Raw genomic sequence first — 17,739 nt, 5'->3', positions numbered from 1 at the left:
TTTTGCATGCCAGTCAGTCGAGCAATGGCATCTCTCACCATTCCTTGTCTGGAAGGGGGAACCGTCAGAACAAGAGCAGGCCTTTGGCATAGTTGGAAGTGGAGCCATAGCTGAGACGCTATTTTTTCTGTGTCTCTGCCTCTCTCTCTCTCCCAACCTCTCTCCTATCTTTGGATGTGATGAAGGCAATTAGAGGTGGGCGAGTGGGGGAGCAGAAGCTTATCTGTGTATCCTCAATTGAACCTCTGTCTTCTGCAGAAACTGCTGCCAGGCTTGGCTTCCTAGCACTTATATATTTGGAGGTTTTTTACTTATTGCATTCATATCCCCATCCTTTTTTCCCCCTCTAAGGAGCTCACATGGTTGTCCCCATCCTTGTTTAAACCTCACAGCAACCCTGTGAGGTAGGCTAGGCTGAGAGGCAGGGACTGGCCCAAGGTCACCCATGAGCTTCATGTTGTTGTTTAGTCGTTTAGTCGTGTCCGACTCTTCGTGACCCCATGGACCATAGCACGCCAGGCACTCCTGTCTTGCACTGCCTCCCGTAGTTTGGTCAAACTCATGTTCGTAGCTTCGAGAACACTGTCCAACCATCTTGTCCTCTGTCGTCCCCTTCTCCTAGTGCCCTCAATCTTTCCCAACATCAGGGTCTTTTCCAAGGATTCTTCTCTTCTCATGAGTTGGCCAAAGTATTGGAGCCTCAGCTTCACGATCTGTCCTTCCAGGGAGCACTCAGGGCTGATTTCCTTAAGAATTGATAGGTTTGATCTTCTAGCAGTCCATGGGATTCTCAAGAGTCTCCTCCAGCACCATAATTCAAAAGCATCAATTCTTCGGCGATCAGCCTTCTTTATGGTCCAGCTCTCACTTCCATACATCACTACTGGGAAAACCATAGCTTTAACTATATGGACCTTTGTCGGCAAGGTGATGTCTCTGCTTTTTAAGATGCTGTCTAGGTTTGTCATTGCTTTTCTCCCAAGAAGCAGGCGTCTTTTAATTTCGTGACTGCTGTCACCATCTGCAGTGATCAAGGAGCCCAAGAAAGTAAAATCTCTCACTGCCTCCATTTCTTCCCCTTCTATTTGCCAGGAGGTGATGGGACCAGTGGCCATGATCTTGGTTTTTTTGATGTTCAGCTTCAGACCATATTTTGCGCTCTCCTCTTTCACCCTCATTAAAAGGTTCTTTAATTCCTCCTCACTTTCTGCCATCAAGGTTGTGTCATCTGCCTATCTGAGGTTGTTGATATTTCTTCCGGCAATCTTAAGTATGAGCTTCATACTAAGTGCTGATTTGGACCCTCATATCTTTCCATCACTTGAACCACTACACCACACCTCTCATGCAATAAAGCAGTAACAATAATCCCAGCCCATTACCCAATGTTAACTCAGAGATCAACTTGTCATAAAATCAGAGGGAGGGGCAGCAATGCATGATGGATCTAAGCTTCAGCCACTATCTAAGGTTCCCATCCAAGGCCACAGCCAGCTTCTCAGGTAGTCCTAGCCCACGGGAGATGCCCCCTTCTAGAAGGTCTTCCTAAAGGGTAGCATACCTGCCAAGTTCCTGCCGGAAAAATAAGGGATCGGCAGACTGGAAGTAGCGCTGCCGCCATTTTGGAACTGGGCAGAGCAGCATCGGAAGTTGCTTCTGAGCATGCCCCGCCCAGTTCCAAAATGGCCGTAGTGCCAGAAATCGCTTCTGTGCATGTCCAGAAACTCCAGACATGCGCAGAAGGAGCCTCCCCCGGGCGGTAAGTAAACCGGGGGAAAAAAATAAGTTTTTTCAGCTGGGAACGGCTGGAAAAATGGGGGTTTCCCGGGGAATACGGGAGACTTGGCAGCTATGATGTGTAGAATCGCTTCAATATGGAAGGGGATTTTACTTGGTAGCAACTGTAGCCCATCTCTCTCTCTCTCTCTCTCTCTCTCTCTCTCTCTCTCTCTCTCTCCTCTCTCTCTCTGACTTTCACAAACGTGACAGCACACTTCCCAAAGACAGAACACACTCTGACGGAGCAGTGGGCACTCTCAAAGAAGGAGTGTGTGGCTCTATTTATAAACCTTGCTTTATTGTACTGGGCCTCTGATTTGTATTGCAGCTTTGACAAGCCACGTTTTCCTCTCCTCACCTTAGAAGGTCCATAAACAGCAAACCCATAATTACCAGCTACAAATTTTATGTGCAGAGTTTAATGGTGGCGATAGCAGTGAACAAAATCTCATGGAGAGCTGTAGAATACACAGGATTAGAAGTTCATGCAGTCTACTAATAAGGGTGTTTTGTTAGTGGGGAGCCATAGGGCCACAGCAGAGGTCCTTTTGTATTTTGCATTCATGAGGGTATCAGGGTAGATTGATGCAAACCATGGAACCATGGAGCCTCCTCAACAGTCAGAAAGGGCCTCAATTGCTTCCAGTCTATGTTCCAAGACCACTTGCAAACCAGGCTGGAAGGAAAATGCTTGAAGACGGGGAAGTTAGCTTGGTGGGTGGTTAAGTACCCTTTCTCTAAAGCCAGTAAGGTGTAAGAATTAGAGCTCTCTGCAATGCTCAAGCACCATTTTAGACATGAGACAAATATAATCGTGGCTGGCTGGCCAAGTCATGTCTAGTTTGGCCCTCAGCCCAGTAGAAAGGGATGAATATAGAAGGATCATTTATCAAAAACTGGCGTGAATGTTGCAAGTAGGAAACCAACTCCTCTTTCTGCTGCATCATGAGGATAATTTGGACACATCTGCACCTTGATTAGAAATCTGGGGGAAGCTAACATGCTCAACATCACTTGGCAGGATGATTTAGGAAGTACAGCTGTGGACAAGTCCTGTGTCAAATCAGGTCTGCTTGGGGGAATCTGGACATCAATAGGATGAATTCAAGGAATCACCTAGTTAAATCTTCAAATGTAAGATGTTCAGTATTGCAAACCATTCTCAAAAGATGACAATCCAACTTTTCCTGGATTTGCGCCAAGGAAGGGAACTCCATTCTATGAGTTGAGTTGCTCATAGAATTATGAAGTTCTCTCCCAACAATTATCCAATAGTGATCTTTCTTTAAAATCACTGGTGGAACATTAACCTACTGAGGGAGTTGGCTGTATTCAAATCATCCAGAGATTGATGACTGGGGAGCAGGTTCTGCACTTGCCAATCAACTGGAGGAAACATCTGCATTCTTATGAGTTAGAGAAATTGCCAACTAGGCTTCAACATATCTGTCTATTTCTGGCCTGCACCCATTTTCTCATGTGTCTGTTCCATCCCATTTGTCATTAATCTACAATCAAATCTGCACACCGACAAAGATGCATTAAAATGCTGTTTTAAATGTACATTTGTAAAAGCAAGTTATCTCAAAACATGCATTTCTGAAAGCAATGCTCAGATCAAAAGCAACATCAAAATGCATCAGAACATTCAGGAGGTGTAAAACCCAGTGGATAGCTCCATTACAATCCAGGGATTAACTCAAGAGGCAAGGATCAGGTCCATTTGCATTGGAGCTGGAATTGCATTGGAACAAAGTCCTTCATTTTCCAGTTACCCAGTAGAGAAAAAGGCATTGCTCTGGTGCAAATTGCATGGGGAGCAAACAATGATGTGTGAGAAACCTTGCGGTGTGTAGGTATTCCTGTGTGGAGGTCTTTGTGGGGTTGGGCTTGCATTGCTGGAATTGGTAAATGTACTCCCCCACATGCTCCACTATCTGAGAATTAGGCTTTTGTGTATCCAGAGCATTAGATCTGCCAGTGCAAATGTGTTGGTGAATAGAATTAGCCGGATCAGGGGGACAGGCTATAAAGATAATGAGTTTCTGTAAATTAACCTTGCTCCATCCTTTTAAACTGAAGAAGTGTGACTTCATTGGGGGAATGTGGGGCATTTTTTCATTGTGTGATTTATGTGATTTATGAGTACTTAAAGGGCTTGTGTCATGGACTGGCTGGATGCAGAGGAGCGGTGGGAGGCACCAGCTGGGGAACCCCATGGGGAACCCCCAGGGGAAGAAGGCTTGGAGCCAGGGCACTAGTGGTGGGACGATGATGAGTGGTCAAAGGGAGAAGGAGCAAACCGAGAGGAGGAGGTATTAGCAGCAGGAGAGGTGACAGGATTTAGTGAACAGGAGGAGGTTGTGGCAGAGAGCAGTTCAGACTCTGACTCTGAGACTGAGGTAGAGGCCGGAATGGAGGGTGGCCAAGAAGCAGAGTTGAGACAGGCTACTTCATTGGAGCAAGACCTCATGGAAACAGTTGCTGAGACCACTAGGCCTGTGGTTTGTTTCCTTGAAGAAAGATTTAACTTTACTGGCCTCGGGTGACTTATCATTTTTGTTGCTGAGTCAGGTCAAATAAATGCACCCACCTCCCTCATTCTCTTAGATTCAGGCAGATGGCTAGGGCAGCCCGGAAGGACCCTCATGAAAATGTGCACACATGCAACAGTAGAAGCTAGACTGGAAAGTTTAAAGCCCACCACTGCTACGTGGGAGAAGGATTGAAGAAAAGGAAATATGCATTGGCACTGCTCCATAGCTTGACCAATCATGGCTAGGAGCAGCTAGGAGCTAGGTGGAGTCATAATCGTTTTGTTTTTTTAAAAGTGTAGATTCAGACACTCTGGCTAGCTTCTGGTTTGAGTTGAAATGTTTGTTTTGGGCTTCTCAAAAGTCCATAAAGGCAAGAAGAGGGCAGGGGAGCACCAGCCTGCAATGGTGCTCACATGAGAAGTTCCAGAACTTCACTCCAGTACACTCCTGCTGGGGGGGAAAACCCTGCATGGCATCTTTTATGCCTCTATCCGGTAATTCCTGAAGCCAAGCTGGTGCCAAATGTACTGTTCTGCTTTCCTTTGGACCACATCAGTGAGCCCAAAAGGGAGGTCTTGTCATCTGGGCAGCCCAAGACCTCCACACACACTTTCTGGGCTTGCATCCCAGAGAGGTCACTTCAGTGCTGCTAACAAAGGAAAAACATCATGGGAGGCAGCAGCTATGAGTTTCTGGTCTCTACAGCCACAGCAGGCACTGTGATTCTCCAGCAGTTTGACTTCACCCCTGGAGGCACACTCCATTGTCTCTCGAGACAGGCGGGTGCCAACAACAATTCCTTTTCAAGAGCAGAAGTGCAGTAAGACTCTCCTCATCACTTAGCAGGGCAATCCAGACACAACCACCTTTCCAATGTTTGCCCTGGTTAAGTTACCACTTAGAAAATGCCCATCAATATTCACTCATCATTTCACTTGTTACAGCTATGGCTTAAACAAGCCATCAATCAAGATAACACTCTTAACAATGTTGCATTTCATATGCTTTATTATGCTTAAATTATTTCCCCTGTTGTGCTCTATTTAGAAATTCCTTTTCAAACATAGTACACATGCAATCTGGTTTGCTAAAAACAGTTGTTGTTTTTTAAGGGAGCATGATTTCATAAAGAATAAATCATTTCTTAAGAATCCAGATGGAAATCAATCATAATAACTAAGAGCTGGGGGCGGCTAAGAGAGTGAGCTAGCAAATCAGGAATCATGCCTCTGCCAGGACCTCACTAAGTAGCCTTAGGAGAGTCACTCCATCTCAGACTCAACCTCACTTCTGCAATTTGGGGGTAACAATGCTAGCTTACTTTACGCAGGGTTGTTATAAGGGTTAAAGTTATACAGTTCATGCTTTGCACTCGGAACCTCCTCAACTGAATCCCTGGCTTCTTGCTGAAAAATTCAGGTAGCAGGGAGTGAAAAGGACCTGTATCTGATGTCTTGAGAAGTGGTGGACGCTCCTCTATTAGATCTTATTAAGCAGTGGCTGGATTCTGGGATTCTGTCCTAGTGGATTTCCTCCTTCAGCTTAAAGTTGGCTAGGTGACCTGATGTCACAAACTGGCAGGACAACAGGGAGTAAGAAGAGGATCCCAGCGAGGGGTGTAGCCGTGACTGGGACACACTGGGGCAAGCTAGGAATAGGGATGGAGCTGGGAGCTCACCCCATTGCAGGGATTCGAACCGCCAACCTTCTGATCAGCAAGCCCTAGACTCTGTGGTTTAACCCACAGCGCCACGAAACTATATACAATGAATTTAAAAATATACTTAAACTTTCCCCAAGACGCCTGAGATTTTTCTCTTGGGGATGGTAACAATGGAGGTCCCCAAAAAAAACAAAAGTGTTTATTACTATAGTATATGCCACTGCCACAGCTAGAACCATATTGGCACAAAAGTGGAGCACAAGGATAGTACCCAGTAAGGAAGAATGGCAGTGTAAAATGTTTGAATGTGTTGAACTGGCTAGTCTGACGAACAGGGTAAGAGAAAATGAAGATAAGGAATATAAGTAGGAATGGATAATGTTAGTTGAATATTTTAAGAACCAGTATAAACAAATACATAGCTTAGCAGGGAGGGGGAGGAGGGTTCAATATGCTCTCTGTTCCTGTTTTTGAAAATGCAAATAGAAAATTATAAAAAGAGCACTCTCCCCTCCTCTGTTTTCTAGCAACTGGTATTCAGAAGCATTTACTGCATCCAGCTGGTCACTTTTTGAAACATGTTACTGAGACTTCGTCTCTTTTAGACGCAGGTACACCCTTGGTCACAACCTGCACGGCTGCTCCCAACAACCTCGGAGAGAAATTGAGATGCTTTGCATCACGGCCCGCTTCATTTCCAGCTTCGACATCTTTCACTGTCTCCACTGGATATTTGTGACCAGTCCACCTGCTTCGAAGTGGAAGCTGCAGGCATTTTGATGGATGCACTGAATGTTCTGCCAGGCAGCAGAGACATGCCTCAGAGCTTGGCTGCCAATGTGCAGGCGGGTTCATCTCCCTGTGGCCGCTGCAGCAGCTGAAGCTAACAGTTCACCAAAACATGATGGTAAGGAAACCACAATGAACCAACACACTCATTAACACCTACTCGTCTGGGCAGCAGCAGATTCTATTACATTTTTTCTGATTTGGTGGGTGCTCTGGAGCACGGATGAGGAACCCCAGGCTCGAGGGCTAAATGTGTCCCTCCTGGTGACTCCATCAGTCTAAAAAAGCCAATGCAATTCTGGGCTGCATCAATAGGAGTATAGCATCTAGATCAGGCATCCCCAAACTGCGGCCCTCCAGATGTTTTGGCCTACAACTCCCATGATCCCTAGCTAGCAGGACCAGTGGTCGGGGAAGATGGGAATTGTAGTCCAAAACATCTGGCGGGCCGAAGTTTGGGGATGCCTGATCTAGATCAAGGGAAGTAATAGTACCACTGTATTCTGCTCTGGTCAGACCTCTCCTGGAGTACTGTGTCCAGTTCTGGGCACCACAGTTCAAGAAGAATACTGACAAGCTGGAAGGTGTCCAGAGGAGGGCAACCAAAATGGTCAAAGGCCTGGAAATGATGCCTTATGAGGAACGGCTTAGGGAGCTGGGTATGTTTAGCCTGGAGAAGAGAAGGTTAAGGGGTGATATGATAGCCATGTTCAAATATATAAAATGAAGTCATATAGAGGAGGGTGAAAGGTTGTTTTCTGCTGCTCCAGAGAAGCGGACACGGAGCAATGGATTCAAACTACAAGAAAGAAGATTCCACCTCAACGTGAGGAAGAACTTCCTGACAGTAAGAGCTGTTCGGCAGTGGAATTTGCTACCAAGGAGTGTGGTGGAGCCTCCTTCTTTGGAGGTCTTTAAGCAGAGGCTTGACAGGCATATGTCAAGAATGCTTTGATGGTGTTTCCTGCTTGGCAGGGGGTTGGACTGGATGGCCCTTGTGGTCTCTTCCAACTCTATGATTCTATGATTCTATTCTATGATTCTATGTCCCTCAGGACTCTCCCCAGACCACCCCCTCTCTCTGTTGGTCAACATTAAGGATAGGGGAGAAATCTGATTCAGTTTTCATATAAAGGCACATCTACCTTATTCTTGAAACAACAATGAACCAAAGCATAGACATCTTTTGACATTTGCACTTCTCTGAATTTTGCATTTCTGTTCTCCAACCAAGCTACGTATACAGAAAATGCATGCACACTAAGTAAAGTGTGCATATAAATGCACAGGTCTGTGAAAAGTAATGCTTGTTGGGGATTTTTTTAAAAAAAAGAAAAGAAAGAAATGCATTGCAGTGCATCGGGCAAAATTCTGTGTATTTAGCAAAATTGCATAAGTTGAGGGAAATTTGCAGTAAAACACTGATGTATTTTTATGGAAAATTTCCAAACTGATGTGGAAATGTGGAGAACTGAAATTATTGGGGGGTGGGGAGAGATGGAGAGAAACAAAAAATGCCATATTTGCCCTTCCCTAGCCATCATATTCAATGGTCAGGAATGAAGTCACTTAAAGTTCTGAACATCTGGAGGGCACCAAGTTGCCTACTTCTGCAGCAGGCTAGGTCAGAAAGAATGCCAAGTGCTTTAAACATGCTAATATTGGAGGTAAAATCAATAATGTCCACATTTGCATAACCCTTATTCAATCACTGTACACATTTGCAGGCCAGTGTCCTCAGGACTGGAGCTTCCTCACCCTGCTGCACTTCTAAAATCACAAGCCTGAGCATCTTCTGCAGGAAGTTGTAGGAGAAATTTATTGATCAGTGAGATGGTATTTAAACAATGGCTTCTTGCTCCAAGGTACAGCAATGCTTGCTTGGGTAAGGTTCTTGTTTGCTCCAAGTCACATCCACACCACGCATTTAAAGCGCATGGCTTCTCCCAAAGTATCAAGGAAGCAGCATTTAGTTGAGGGTGCTGAGAACTGTAGCTCTGTGAGCAGTAAAGCACAATGCCCAGGATTCACTAGGGGCAACCATGGAACCTAAGTGTGCTCTAAATGTTTGCTGTGGGCCTGATCTGATAGGATGAAAGTTAAGCCTAGAAAATAAAAACTCACACACACACACACACACACACACACACACACACACACATAATCTTTGTAATATGATCAGTTATGTAGAATAATGAAAAAAGGATGGGAGGAAGGATTCCAGGAATATAGCATCATTGCTTTGGTATCCATAGTTTCTAAAGTGCCGCAGTGCCAGCATCATAGAGTTATGAGAAGAACGCCCCTCCCACAATTTCTTTTATACTAAGCCGTTGCTTTTCACTGAAATCACATCCAGTTCTTGTTAGGAACCTGATCTCCACTGGTGGTCAAAGCGCAGAGTTTTCTCCGCAAACAGATAGCCAAAATCACTGCCCCTTTTCATGCCCAAATGCCAGCTAGCGACATTTGGGAATGGGTTCCTACAGCCCCATGTCTGAGCTGCAGTAGCGTTGCTAACTGGGGGGGGGGGCAAGTGATTTCTGGGGAGGCTTGTGCATTTACGAGCCAGGCTCCAAGGGTGCATTTGCTTTCCATGTCTCCTGGCAAAGACACCCCACGAAACATTGCTTTTTCCCAACTCACTGTGCTGCCTCCATGGAGTAAGACATATTTTCAGTCATCCGGTCATTTTCTGATCAAAGCCGGAGGAAGTGAGGGGAGGGGGACATTTCAAAAGGCACCAGCAGGGAGGGTAAAATAGCCTCCCTCTGGTATAATTCCGATAACAACACAGAGGGGGGGAAAGGAAAAAGGGAAAACATATACTTGAGGAAGAAGAAAAGGATCTTTCATTTTCTCCCACTGAGGTAGCCAATTTAAATTTTCATAAAGGAAGCGCTGATGTGTGCCTTTGTGAGATGAAGTGCACAATCACGGCAGCCCTCTGAGTTAAACTACTGTCATCCCCCCCCTCCCTTAAAGCGGATTCCTTTAAGAATCAGGGAAGATAATCTCAGTATAATCAAAATAATACAAAATCCTCACTTTTGGACCGGCTGTACAGTAATTTTCAAGCCTCGGAATTGAAGCTGAAGTGAGCACAGAGAGAAACTTAATTTATTGTTAGCATGTGTACTGGAAATTTCACTTCCCCCATCTTCTCTGGGGGAAGAGACATTTCTCTAAACATTTGTGTCATCTGTCATAAGGGCGGCGTATGTTACAAAGACTCTAGAGAAGTTTTCACAAACTGGGTGCCCTCCAGATGGTTTACGCTACAACACCCAGCAGGCCCAGTCATACCGGCTGGGGTTGATGGGAGTTGTAGTCTAAAACTTCTGGAGAGCTCCAGGTTGGTGAAAACTGTGCTAGGGGTAAAGCCCTGCCAGGCAATACTGCAGGATTGTTGTTGTTGTTTAGTCGTTTAGTCGTGTCCGACTCTTTGTGACCCCATGGACCATAGCACGCCAGGCACTCCTGTCTTGCACTGCCTCCCGCAGTTTGGTCAAACTCATGTTCGTAGCTTTGAGGACACTGTCCAACCATCTCATCCTCTGTCATCCCCTTCTCCTAGTGCCCTCAATCTTTCCCAACATCAGGGTCTTTTCCAGGGAGTCTTCTCTTCTCATGAGGTGACCAAAGTATTGGAGCCTCAGCTTCACAATCTGTCCTTCCAGTGAGCACTCAGGGCTGATTTCCTTCAGAATGGATAGGTTTGGTCTTCTTGCAGTCCATGGGACTCTCAAGAGTCTCCTCCAGCACCATAATTCAAATTGCAGGATATCTAATTGCAGGATAGATATCCACAAACACACCTATCTACCAGCAGGTGTCCCAAGTCCATCACTCCACAAGCCTGGGCAACTTAGCATATAGATGAACATGTTAACCCAACAAGACCCCTACCATAGACCCAGCCAGCTGAAATGCCCTTGTTCACAGCCTCAGTAGCCAGTCAGGTGCCATGGGGCTTTGTCCAATCAGGGATAGGGACCGTATTGCATGCCCACTGCATATAAAAATGATAGGTTGTCACCAGCTCCTATTGCTACAATGTCAAAGAGTTTTCTACTTAACTGGTAAGCTATTTTCAAGCTAAACAAAGCCCAAATCTCGTCATGTTGCAAGCCACCTTGGGCATGATTTAGGTATGGAAAGGTGGGACACGAATAAAATAGTGATGAGAATCATTAGGAGCTTATGGACACCAGAGATGCAAGTTACATGAAGGCAAGGTTATGAAAGAAAGTCTCTCCTGGAGAACTGGTCCTTGAGGAGAGGGAAGATTTATTGGCAAGGAAATATTAGGAAGGGTCAAAACTCAAATGTCTGCATCGTAGCTTCATTGCATGCAGAAGGTCCCAGGTTCAATCCCTAGCATCTCCTGGTAGGAGAACCTCACCATCTGTGTAGATAATACTGAGCTAGATGGAACAATGGTCTAACTCAATATAAGGTGGCTTTCTATGACAGATGGAGGAGATGCTCCAGCAAGATACAGCAAATGCAGAGATCTGAATGGGAAAATGTACACACACACACACACACACACACACACACAGTGATAAATGAATCTGTGCAGAGAAGAGGTTAGGAGAACATCAATAAAGTATCTACTGAATTGATTCACACAGGCACAAACATTCCCATATCTAAACATTCAATGACTCAAGAATGGAGCAGAGGAAGCCAGTCTAGACTTTCTGGAGCAGAAAGTCTGGAGCAGAAAGTCTATAGTGCTCTACAAATTGACCCACCCTGCAACTGCTTCATCTCCTAGTAGCACCTTTTCTTCTGCATTACTCATCTCTGGGCACTTCCAGGCTGTCACTATTTTTGTGTAGGATTCAGTCACTTGCATGCCGAGGCCCCGAGACTATCCCATTACCAAAGTGAAATAACCAGACAAATGTAAAATTGAGGTGCGTAGCATTACACCCATTTTATAGATGGGGAAGACAGAGGCTGGGAGCAGGGAAGGGGTTGGACTAGATGACCCTTGGGGTCCCTTTCAACTCTACAGTTCTAGGATTCTATGAGTCTCACTGAAAAGGTGGCAACTGCCTTCAGTTTTCTCTGCAGCCCCATGCATCCTGCTCAAGGAGTGAAAGCCCCACTGAGCTGGGCTGTACTGGGCTTCACAACGTTCCTTAAACAAATGCAGAGGCATGATCTAAATATAAAAAGAGCTGCAAGTGGCCAGTGGCAAAAACAGGAGAGGGCTCCTGCACATTTAAGAAAGTGCTGGGAAATGGGATTCAGCTTGCAAGATGAGCCATACTCGACGAAATCCCCTGCCCTACACAATAACTAAAGGGGCAGGAGTCCTCTCCTCTTTTGAATCTGAGCTGCCTTTTATCGGCATTGGTTTGACCCCAACATTTTAGTTTGAGGCTTTTGTGTATAAGTAGGGTGTAGACATCTAGGTCATAAAGTCAGAGCTGTTTTAGACCAGGAAGGGAATATAGCATCTTTTGAATTTCTTGCATCACTGCCTTCCTTGTGCCTTAAGCCCTCCTCCGGCGAGAGGGGAGAGAAACCCAAGTGGGTGAAAAACAGCTCTTTATATTCCTTGCACATCCTGAGAAACAAAAGGGGCTGGGAGGAGAACATTTTCCCCTGCTCGGTAAACACTACTTTGTTCCACCAAATCAACAGCCTGCCTCATCCATCTACTACAGTGGGTTTTCTGCAGGGTAATTAATTTGTCATTAGAATGGATCCACAGTCAGGTGAGTGTGCTCAAATCTCGCCAAAGCACTGGTGCAACAGCCTTGCTCAACCTCCAGATGTTTTGGACTATAGCTGCCATCAGGTCTAGCTAAAATGACCATTCTGATGCTGGGACTGGAGAGAGCCCAGCTGAGTTGTATTCCAAAACATTAGGAGGACACCAGGTTGAGAAAGACTGTGCTAGACCATTGCTAGTTTAGCATCACTATTGCTGGGGGGTAACTGAGGTCACATCACCACTTATACCTGTAAAGCAAAGCCCTCTTATACCAAGGTTTGCCTCTAACTCCCATCAGCCCCAGCCAGCTCGGCCAATGGTCAGGGATGATGGGAGCTGTGGTTCAAGAACATCTGGATTATAACCCTGGTCTCCCAGGTTCTAGTCCAGAGATCAGCAAACTTTTTCAGCAGGGGGCCGGTCTACTGTCCCTCAGACCTTGTGGGGGGCCAGAATATATTTTGAAAAAAATAATGAACGAATTCCTACGCCCCACAAATAACCCAGAGATGCATTTTAAATAAAAGAACACATTCTACTCATGTAAAAACACCAGGCAGGCCCCGCAAATAACCCAGAGATGCATTTTAAATAAAAGGACACATTCTACTCATATAAAAACATGCTGATTCCCGGACCGTCCATGGGCCGGATTTAGAAGGCGATTGGGCCGCATCCAGCCCACGGACTTTAGTTTGGGGACCCTGTCCTAGTCCAACCCTCTAACCACTGCACCCCACCGACACTCATGAGGGAGGGGAAATTTTCTAAAAAGAAATTGGACTGTCCCTAGAAAATAGGGACAATTAGGTTATATGTAGCAGCCATTATTGATGGACGGTTGCCTCATAATAACTAGTAATTTTTTGTGATGCACCTTTAGGCTACAATACTATACCCAGTTACCAGGGAGTAAGACCCATTGAGTTCAATGAGACTTAGTCCTGAGTAGACACATAAAGGATTGAGCAGTTTACCTTCCCACAGCCAGCTTGTCAAGGATCCAGTCTTCTCAGTTCTGATCAAACAGACTTTCGATTGTCACATGATTAGACACAAATGCTGAATGCATTTCTGAGAAATGGCCTTTGAATTACAATGGGTAAGCTGCAGTTTCTGAAAGGGGCATTAAAAATGTTTAGATTGAACCCCACTTCATGCATTTTTATGGAAAAAATAAGTTATGGCAGTTAAAGATAAATAAATAGTTGGCATTACTGATGCGGCTGTTATTTCTGTGTGGCATAATCAATTCATTTTCTGCTTATTTTGACCCATAAAAAGAGACTTGGTGGACCAGACCAAAACTGTCTATCAATTCTGATAATCAGTTCCCAGTAGGGGCCAGTGAGATGCTCCTGGGAAGTTTGTGAGCAAAACATGGACCTTGACAACTTGTTTCTTAACAGCACCTGTTATTCAGCGGTGCACTGCCCTGGAACATTCAGGTTCCACTCAAAGGATAGTCACTAAAAGCTTATAGATCCATACCCTACGAACACATCTGTTCCTTTTTTAAAGGATTAGGCCTGTCTTAGGGCCCAGCTGCACTGTACATTTAAAGCAGTATCATACCATTTTAAATAGCCAAGGCTTTCTCCCAAAGAATCCTGGGGAATGAAGTTTGTTAAGAGATCTGAAGGTTGTTAAGAGATCCTTACAGTTCCAAGGTCCGTATAGTTAAAGCTATGGTTTTCCCAGTAGTGATGTATGGAAGTGAGAGCTGGACTATAAAGAGCTGGACAATTTCTTTTATACTAAGCCGTTGCTTTTCACTGAAATCACATCCAGTTCTTGTTAGGAACCTGATCTCCACTGGTGGTCAAAGCGCAGAGTTTTCTCCGCAAACAGATAGCCAAAATCACTGCCCCTTTTCATGCCCAAATGCCAGCTAGCGACATTTGGGAATGGGTTCCTACAGCCCCATGTCTGAGCTGCAGTAGCGTTGCTAACGGGGGGGGGGGGGCAAGTGATTTCTGGGGAGGCTTGTGCATTTACGAGCCAGGCTCCAAGGGTGCATTTGCTTTCCATGTCTCCTGGCAAAGACACCCCACGAAACATTGCTTTTTCTCCACTCACTGTGCTGCCTCCATGGAGTAAGACATATTTTCAGTCATTGATGCTTTTGAATTTTGGTGCTGGAGGAGACTCTTGAGAGTCCCATGGACTGCAAGAAGATCAAACCTATCCATTCTGAAGGAAATCAGCCCTGAGAGCTCACTGGAAGGACAGATCCTGAAGCTGAGGCTCCAATACTTTGGCCACCTCATGAGAAGAGCAGACTCCCTGGAAAAGACCCTGATGTTGGGAAAGATGGAGGGCACTAGGAGAAGGGGACGACAGAGGATGAGATGGCTGGACAGTGTTCTCGAAGCTACAAACATGAGTTTGACCAAACTGCGGGAGGCAGTAGAAGACAGGAATCACAGAATCATAGAATCGTAGAATTCTATGTAGAATTATATCATAGAATTCTATAGCCCGGGGTGCTATGGTCCATGGGCTCATGAAGAGTCGGATACGACTAAACGACTAAACAACAACAGTTGCAAGAGTTCTATGGAAAGGTGGATTGAAAACTGCAACTTGGTGAAGGGACTAAGGCAGTGATAGGCAAACTCGGCCCTCCAGATGTTTTGGAACTGCAACTCCCATCATACCTAGCTAACAGGACCAGAGGTCAGGGATGATGGGAGTTGTAGTCTCAAAACATCTGGAGGGCCGAATTTGCCTATGCCTGCTCTAACCACTGCACCACACCCCTTTCTCTGCAATTGCCTTTCTTCAGTCACTTTTCAAATGGAGAATCCAGCTGACGCCATTTGCGCACTGTTGCATTCTTGCAATTTTGTTATCCTGGGCTTCTCCAAACCTGATTCGTTGCTCCCATCCAGGAATGCCACTATGTGCAGCTCTGACAAGGGGTGAGATATTCGAAATAAATAAATTCCAGCCCCTTCCCCAAAACAAAAATTTTGCAATGAGGTGGTGGTGAGGAGAAGCCATAAAACTTAAACCATTTTTGAGTGGGTTTCAAATGTGGCTTCAACATGCAATACCTCCGCTGTGTTCAGAGCCATGGTGCCTTGAAAAGCAGAGAGTCTGTCAAAGTGGTTCGTCAGTGATGGGTACTGTACCCTGCTGAGTCACTCTGGCAAGTTCCTCAACTATTCATTGCTCCAAATAACTGTGATTCAGCCTCCCATTTGGCAAAAGAGGCTGAATCATAGTTTGCCTATGCCTGGACGAAGGATTCTTTGGGGAAAGACAAAGTGGTGCGATACTGCATAATAAGTGTAGTGCAGGTGGGACCTGAGTTCCTTCAAGAGCCTCCTCAAAGAGAACTCTTCAGATAAGTGAAAATGATGTCACAGACTTGTTCTCAGCTGCCACAGAGAGCAAGAGGACTTAGGTCTGGGAGACTTATATTGTAGGAAGGCAGATTTTGGCTGAAGGTTAGGAGAAACCTCTTAGCTAGATCTGGTAGGAGTTGTATTCCAAAATCTCTGGTGGACACCAGGTTGAGGAATCTTGCTCTCGATGGTAAGATGGTGGGCCAATTGCCTGGATGGTTGATGGAATTTCCCTCCTGGAAAATCTGCAAAGCAGAGGCTAACAGCCATCTGAAGGCGATGTTCCAGCTCCGGGTTTCTTAGATTGAGCAGGGTTTGGGCTAGATGGGTCAAAAGGCCATCATTCCTGTTGTTACAAAATTATCATATATACCCCTCATGTGCCCTAACATAAGGTTACCAGATGTCCCCGTTTCCCAGGGACAGTCCCCTGACAAAAATCCATCTATTTAAGTAGGAAGTTGAAGAGTGTCCCCGAATTCATTGGAAAAAATCTGGTAACCTTACCCTAACAGCTTCCAAGTATAAAAACAACTATAAAGTATCCACATATAATTAAAATAAGCAGTTAGAAAATTCCATCAAAACATTGAAAACATCCATAATTAAAATGTGCATTAAAATCAAAGCAATTAAAAGAGCTATTAAAGCAATTAGTTCAGGAAGCTTGCATTCAGGGAAATGCCTGCCTAAACAGGTGTGCTTTCAGGACCCAGCAGAATGCCAATATTGATGGCACCTCTCGTTTTTCAGCAAGGAGGGCATTCCATGACACGGGAACTACCAGTGAAAAAGCCTGCCTCCATGTTACCATTTCTATGATTCTATTAAAAAACCCACATTGTCCTTGAAGCCTTTGACATAATCCCTTAGCCCCCATATTCCACTTTAAGTAGCACTGAGAACACAAACTGAAATAAACGCACACTCTCCCTCTTTGCCCCGACCTTTGCCTTCCTCCGTTTCCTCTGTCAAATGTTTGATGCTAATCTTCTTGGGACAGGGATGGGTCTGCCTTCTATGTTGCAAGACAATTTGCACATATCAATGGTGCTATATAAAACATCACAATTAAGAAGTAGTTTCCAGTAGTACATAAGATGAACATTATTTCAGAAATCTGTACAACAATCACCTGGGCATGTGGACTAGGAAATATTGGCTTTTCTAAAAGCTACTTAAACTGGGTTTTTTTATTTAAAAAAATTCTATTTTAAAGAAATTAAATACTGTCCTGGTCGCCATCAGGAACCAGCAGAGTCCACAACAGGCTTACCCAACCTGGTACCCTCCAGGATTTGGGGAACTCCATCTACAGTATCACCCCTGGTCTTTGACCATGTTGGCTGGGAATGATGAAAGTTTTAGTCTAACAAAGTATAGAAGAAAATAAAAAATAATATTTTTAAAAAAATATGTTTCGACTATGCAAGACCAACATGACTACCTACCTATAACTTAAAGTATGGAAGTTTGGTCTAGAAGTAGATTGCTCTTGATCACTCTTCATTGGGGTTAAATTTGCACACTCTCCTCCCCTCTCCCCCCTATTTGTGAACTATTTTCTTCCCTATTTGTGAACTAATTTGAGGGCAAGAATTAGAACATAAGGAGAGCTGACTGGATCAGACCAGTGGCCTATCTAGTCCAGCATCCTGTTCTCACAGTGGCCAACCAGATGCCCCAAAGGGAAATGTGCAAGCAGGATTTGAACACAAGAGCACGCTCCCTTCCTGTGGTTTTCAGCAACTGCTATTCAGAACTATTGCTGCCTCCAGCAACAGCATTCATACTGACCGGTAGCCATTGGTAGCCCTCTCCTCCATGAATCTGCCTAATCCTATTTTGAAACCATCTGTGTTGGTGCCCGTAACTGCCTCTTGT

The sequence above is a fragment of the Zootoca vivipara genome, chromosome 8 (genome assembly GCF_965207765.1).
Source record: "Zootoca vivipara chromosome 8, rZooViv2.hap1.1, whole genome shotgun sequence".
Lineage (NCBI taxonomy): Eukaryota > Metazoa > Chordata > Lepidosauria > Squamata > Lacertidae > Zootoca > Zootoca vivipara.
The sequence above is the reverse complement of the archived record's forward strand: the minus strand, read 5'-3'. Positions refer to the sequence as shown.